The sequence below is a fragment of the Amblyraja radiata genome, chromosome 18, assembly GCF_010909765.2.
Source record: "Amblyraja radiata isolate CabotCenter1 chromosome 18, sAmbRad1.1.pri, whole genome shotgun sequence".
Classification (NCBI taxonomy): domain Eukaryota; kingdom Metazoa; phylum Chordata; class Chondrichthyes; order Rajiformes; family Rajidae; genus Amblyraja; species Amblyraja radiata.
The window spans coordinates 10,650,005-10,657,121 of NC_045973.1; positions in this window are offsets into that span (position 1 = coordinate 10,650,005).

A 7,117-nucleotide genomic window follows, 5' to 3' on the forward strand; every position below is an offset into this window, starting at 1 on the left:
CCAGTCCAACATTCTGGAAAGGGTCCCTTTACTCTGACTATTTCCAGCTCTCAGTACACGATGGTATATGTGTTTGAGAAGGAACTGCAGATGTTGGAAACGCCGCATCTGCTCCCAGGATGAGGTGTTCCACACCAGGGCATTGGAAATGTCCTCATTCTTCAGGGAACGGGGGTTCCCCTCCCCTATTATAGATGAGGCTCTCACCAGGGTCTCTTCAATACCCCGTAACACTGCTCTCTCTCCCCATCCCCCCACTCGTAACAAGGGCAGAGTCCCCCTAGTCCACACCTTCCACCCCACTAGCCGTCACATACAACAAATAGTCATCCGTCATGTTCGCCACCTGCAACGTGACCCCACCACTCGCCACATCTTCCCATCTCCCCCCCCCCCCTGTCTGCTTTCCGCAAAGACTGCTCCCTCCGTAACTCCCTGGTCAAGTCTTCCCTTCCCACCCACACCACTCCCTCCCCGAGCACTTTCCCTTGCAGCCGCAAGAAATGCTACACTTGTCGCTTTACCTCCCCCCCTTGACTCCATTCAAGGACCCAATCAGTCGTTCCAGTTGCGACAGAGGTTCACCTGCACCTCCTCCAACCTCATCAGAATTGCCGATCGTTTCGTCGAACACCTCCGCTCGGTCCGCATTAACCAACCTGATCTCCCGGTGGCTCAGCACTTCAACTCCCCCTCCCATTCCGAATCCGACCTTTCTGTCCTGGGCCTCCTCCATGGCCAGAGTGAGCACCACCGGAAATTGGAGGAGCAGCTCCTCATATTCCGCTTGGACAGTTTGCACCTGAGCGGCATAAACATTGACTTCTCCAATTTCCGGTTGCCCCTGCTTTCTCCTCCACCCTCTCAGCTCTCCCTCAGCCCTCTGGCTCCTCCTCTTCCTTTCTTCTTTCTTCTTCCTGCCCCCCCCCCCCCTCTATCCTACATCAGTCTGAAGAATGGTTTCAGTCCAAAACTTTGCCTATTTCCTTCGCTCCATAGATGCTGCCGCACCTGCTGATTTTCTCCAGCACTTTTGTCTACACGCTGGTATATTCACCGCATCTCACTGGCTCTGACCTGCACTCTTCCATATCTCTAGATTCCCTGTCTCTCGGTCTGAAGAAGGATCTCAACCCGAAACATCCCCCATTCCTTCTCTTCAGCGACGCTGCCTGTCTCGCTGAGTTACTCCAGCATTTCGTGTCTATCTTCGGTGTAAACCAGCATCTTCACTTCCTTCCTACACAATAAAATAATGTTTTGTTTTGACTTTTGATGGAATCAATTTTTTGTTTCCACGTTCTGCAAACCCAGATTTCAACTCATTGTTAGATGTCTGTAGAATCAACTCGATGTTGCGTAAGCTAGCAAATGTGCCTGGCGTTGGTATTGCCGTTAATTAATGATTGGTCAGCAGGTGTCAATTCCAGTTTCAGGTTGGTTTATTGTCACACGTGCCGAGGTTCAGTGAAAAGCTTTAGTTTGGGGCTTTGCTGGTTGTTGGAGATGGCAGCTTAATGATCTGACTGTCCAGATCCTTTAGGGAACTTCACTAACATGGTCACATAAACATAGAAACATAGAAACATTGAAAATACGTGCAGGAGTAGGCCATTCGGTCCTTCGAGCATGGGTGTCAGGGATTATGGGGAAAGGCAGGAGAATGTGAGAATGGGAAAGATAGATTAGCCATGATTGAATGGCAGACTTGATGGGCCGAATGGCCTAATTCTGCTCCTATCACATATGAATTTATGAACGCTGATCTTACGTTTTTGACGTTTCAATCTCTTGCACGTTCAACTAAACATTATTTTCTGATTTACATCATTTTTGTCCTATACATTCCATCTTCAGTAGATGGACTCTTGCGTTCTGGGCCATGGACATTGGCATTAGCTTCTTGGTTGCTGGAAAGCATGAGAATTTCTAGTCAGGCAATTATATTATCAGAATGAAACAAGATAAAACCACACAGGAATATATGAGGATGTTGCCAGGACTAGAGGGTGTGAGCTATAGGGAGAGGTTGAGCAGGCTGGGTCTCTATTCCTTGGAGCACAGGAACATAGAAACATAGACATAGAAATTAGGTGCAGGAGTAGGCCATTCGGCCCTTCGAGCCTGCACTGCCATTCAATATGATCATGGCTGATCATCCAACTCAGTATCCTGTACCTGCCTTCTCTCCATACCCCCTGATCCCTTTAAGCCACAAGGGCCACATCTAACTCCCTCTTAAATATAGCCAATGAACTGGCCTCAACTACCTTCTGTGGCAGAGAATTCAAGAGATTCACCACTCTCTGTGTGAAAAATGTTTTTCTCATCTCGGTCCTAAAAGATTTCCCCCTTATCCTTAAACTGTGACCCCTTGTTCTGGACTTCCCCAACATTGGGAACAATAATAATAATAATAATAAATGTTATTTAATGGGCGCCTTTCAAACATCTCAAGGACACCTTACATAGTATATCGGAATAACATATAATCGGAATATAACAATAAAGACATCACAGAGACACAAATTAAAAACAGGATTCAATCCAAAAACAGAAAATCAAAAACACAGTGTGAAGAGGGAGCAGCGGCAGCCAAAGCGCGCCAGCGTCCACTCTCTCTTCACGGCAGCCATCTTGGACACAGAACTACAGGACTACAAATAGACAAAAAAATCATCCCCCCACAATGGATGCCACTGTGGAGGAAGGCACAATGTCCAGTCCCTACCCCATGTTGACCCCCAAAGTCAGGCCTATTGAGGCCACCGCAATTGCCTCTACGGAGGCCCGATGTCCCTGGCCGTTCTCACCGGGTGGTCTTGCCCCGGCGTCGGGAGAGTCCTTTCGGCGGCTGGGCCACTTGGAACGGCCGCTTCTTGGTTGGAGCCCAATCTTCCAGCATCTAGCCTGTCCAACCCCTTAAGAATTTTGTAAGTTTCTATAAGATCCCCCCTCAATCCCCCCCTAAACTATAATGTCAAAGAGCCATGGGGCTCAGACACTGATACTTGTATCGTGGGTTTTCCTTCAAGTCCTGGTGCTACCAAGGCTAGTGCCAAGCACAATTTAATTTTTAACAGTAAACTTCTCAGAATGTGAGGGGGAATCTTTTCAAATGACAAACTAGCATTTGTCCATTTAATTAAAGAAATCAAAAGCTGGTAATAATGAGGAGAGATTGCTTCATATAATTAAACATTTCACATTGTCGTCTCTGCACATTGGACTTCTCTGAATTGTGGAAATTTATATAAAAGGTGCAAAGAAAATTTTCAGTTCTTACAAACAAAGTGCTTGAAAAATGTAAAAGTACATAATAAATATTGTATACTTTGAATTAAGCAGCTTGTCAAGCTTCATTAGGAGGGGATACCTGATGAAGCATAAATATGAATGCCACTGGGCTGATAAGACTTTGTCAGTAGCTTAACAATAGTATGGCATAAAGCATAATTAAAACGCTGCAGTATAAATGTAATGAACTGTGTGTAAACTATGGAGGAGGGAGCGTTATGACATTACATTGTTATACCGTTTCATTTCGTACCATAAAACTGTAAGTGGAAATTAAATGCCTGGCCCAAGAGCATTCCTTGGAGGTTAGAACATTAGCTGAGACAATCTCCAGCATAAAGAATCATCTGTATCAGATACCATCATTGTGTATCTGCCGAGGGTATTTTTTTTTGTTTTGTCAAAAGCATTGGCTAAATTAATCATACTCCCAAGTTCATTTCAATTTACCAACAAATAACTGTGGGTTTGAGTCATCTGTTTCTTTTCCTGAAAATTGAAAAGAAATGCGAGTTTCTTTGTTGTAATTTTTCAGCGGCTGAGACAGAAACAACCTTTTATTACAAGTAAACTGTGTGTGTGTGTGTGTGTGTGTGTGGGGGGGGGGGGGGGGGGGGGGGGGTCCTTATGAGACACTGGAGCCTTGACATAAATACCGGAGAGCAATGAAAGCTATTCATACAACTCGTGAAAGGCTGAACATTTTAAGGACTGCTATAGACCATGAATTGTGTACATTACCAGTGAATATTGAGCGTTCCAATGTGTGTCTGTTTAACATCTTCCGCTGAAGTTCAATCATTGCTCAATCTGCGAGGAGAGGCATTTAAATTATACTTAACAGGGATTTACTTAGCTGATCAATAAAAATGGTCACCTATAATTTGTGCTGCCATTTTTCATTGAGATTGTGATACTACTTAATTTTCCTAATGGTTATGCTTTACCCATGAGACAAATGTGTATGATTTGTTTGGCAATAGTTTGCCACTGAGCAAAGAGCCTATACATATCAGTAGTTCAGTGCTGTGGCACTTGCAATTACGCTGCATTCCCTGGCACTTATTTATGAATCGGCGTCCTGTTTATGGAGTTTCAGTAATGATTTTTGCGTATCGATGTACCAGCGAAAATGAACTTAAAAAATGATTTCATCTGAATTAATGATAAAATTGTTTCATTACGGAAGTAAAGGTAAAGGTTGCAAAACCTATTAATGCAGCATTATTTATAGCTCATTTAAGTGAAAAAATAATCTGACCAATATTTTTATGCTCCACACTCTTGGCAGATATGCTGAGAAACAGATTTATAAAATCACTTATCACAGAATGCTTTTAACGTTTCTAATTTAGCAGTACCCTGAGTGTCAGACACATGTTTAAAATTTATTTTTTCCTTATGTTTCATTTTCTGAAGGATAGATAGAAATTTGCGAACGGATGCGTGGATCGTTAGAATTTAGAAATACAGCACGGTCCAGCGATCTGTCCCTACACTATCCAACACACACTTTAGGGACAATTTTACAACTTGTCAAAGCCAATTAACCTACAAACCTGCGTTTCTTTGGAGTGTGGGAGGAAACTGGAGCACCCGGAGAAAACCCACGCAGTTACAGGGAGAACGTACAAACTCCATACAAACAGCACTCCTGGTCCGGATCAAACTCGAGTGTCTGGCACCGTAGGGGAACAACTCTACCGCTGCGCCACCGTGCTGTCCATCGGGAAGTACAAGGTCACAGTGTATATTCTTATAGCAGCAACAGAACTTCTCTACAATTCAACCAAGGGGAGGTGACAAATACCAAAATGAAATGTTTTTTTGCTGTGCGACTGTTTTGTGCTTGCTCTTTCTAACTCAAGTCAACATATTGGTTTGCTTAACAGTTGCGGGCAACAAATTCTTTGTGCATTTTAAAAATAGTGATTTACAGTCTGTTCCCCCTCTCAGAACACATGGCAGAGAAGTGCAGGGGCAAAACCAGCCCAGTTGGATTGTTACATGAGCAAGGGAAATATTTTCACAATGTGCAAAAGATCAGAACGTTTAAGAGTCCGTGACGACTGTGAGGAGAGAGGTGGGTAGGAGAGGAGAGAGAACCGGGGGGCTACGGTGCCTTTGTAGTTCGCTGTGGGAAGTACCTGTGGGGAACAAAGGCGTACTGGAACCAAGGGAGGAGCAAGGGGAAGATATCACAGTTATACTGAGATGACTGGGCGTGGTTAGTGGTATTGAGGTAGCTACATTATAGGTTGCATGCATAAACCATCTACAGATGGTGAGGAGAGGGATGAGGCATCCAAGGATGGAGATGGCTGGAGGCCTGCAACTGCCTGGGACTCGCCTGGAACAGGCACCGCTCATAAGAACCAGAGCGTGGACTTTGGAAATGGCACCAAAACATAGAGGATCCAGGGCTATGGCAATACTCTACTGGACTGTTCATAAGAAAAATAATTTCCCTGTGTTAGCACTACACATACCTGACAACAAAAGCACCATTGAAGTTAAACCTTCAATTTTTGTTAATGATAGAATTGTCCTTTTAACCTGAATTGATTGGAAATTTGGAGCAGGAATTCCAAATTTCTCCCAAGGCCAGTAGTATTAAAACTGCCACCGTTTTCTAATCCTGGCTGAAGGTGGATATTTGGGACAGAGCCAGGATCCATTTTGTGAGCCCAGGTCATCATTGCAAACTAGCTGTCATTATTCTGCTCCTTTGTCAGCCATTCATATATTTTTTTACCGCAACTATTGCACAGAGTAATTTCAGAGTAGGATAAATATACCAGTTCCATAATGTGCTAGTTGACATTAGCAGTAATGCGACATTTTTAAACACTGCTGCAGGTCCAGATTTTCCACATGTGGCTCTCACGGATTACCAAACGATAATTTATTAAGTCAAGGACTGAAAGTGCATATTGTATCAATGTTACTTTTTTAGTTTTCCCTCCAATATATGACAATATTAACCTATGATGAGCGCTTGAAGGCACTGGACCTATACTCACTGGAGTTGGAAGAATGAGAGGGGATCTCATTGCAACATGTAGAATAGTGAAAAGCTTGGATAGAGTAGATGTGGAGAGGATGTGTCCACTAGTGGGAGAATCAAGGACTAGAGGTGATAGAATTAAAGGACATTGTTTTAGGAAGATGAGGAGAAATTTCTTTAGTCGGAGGGTGGTGAATCTGTGGAATTCTTTGCCACAGAAGGCTGTGGAGGCCAAGTCAGTGGATATTTTGAAGGCAGATAGATAGATTGTTGATTAGTACAGGTGTCAGAGGTTATGGGGAGAAGACAGGAGAATGGGTTTTGGAGGGAGATACAGATCAGCCATGGTTGAATGGCAGAGAAGGCTTGATGGGCCAAATGGCCTAATTCTGCTCCTATCTCTTATGATTTTATGATATTATGACAATGATTAGGCACCTCAGCGTGCCAGAAACTTAAAGGGATGAGGGACAGCAACATTACCTGTGAATATGGACACTGTGGCAATACTACAGCAGACAGAATGGAGCTGGAGAAATCATTCTTCAGAACATGTACAGGCAAGAATTCACTATTTGGCCTTGAGAGAGTCTGGTTCATTCTCGCCACCTTTGGCGCCTGTCACATTCTGAATGCTGATTTGTAATTATCCTCATTAGTTTCACCTTCATTACCTGCAGATGTGCGGAGGTAACTACAGCTATGAATTTCCACGTTGCAGCTCGATTCCAATCACAAAAGCGTGTTTATGTTGGCAATTGAGTCCGGCGCTTCATTCAACACATTAGCTTGAAGCTCAGCCAAGATCTAAGG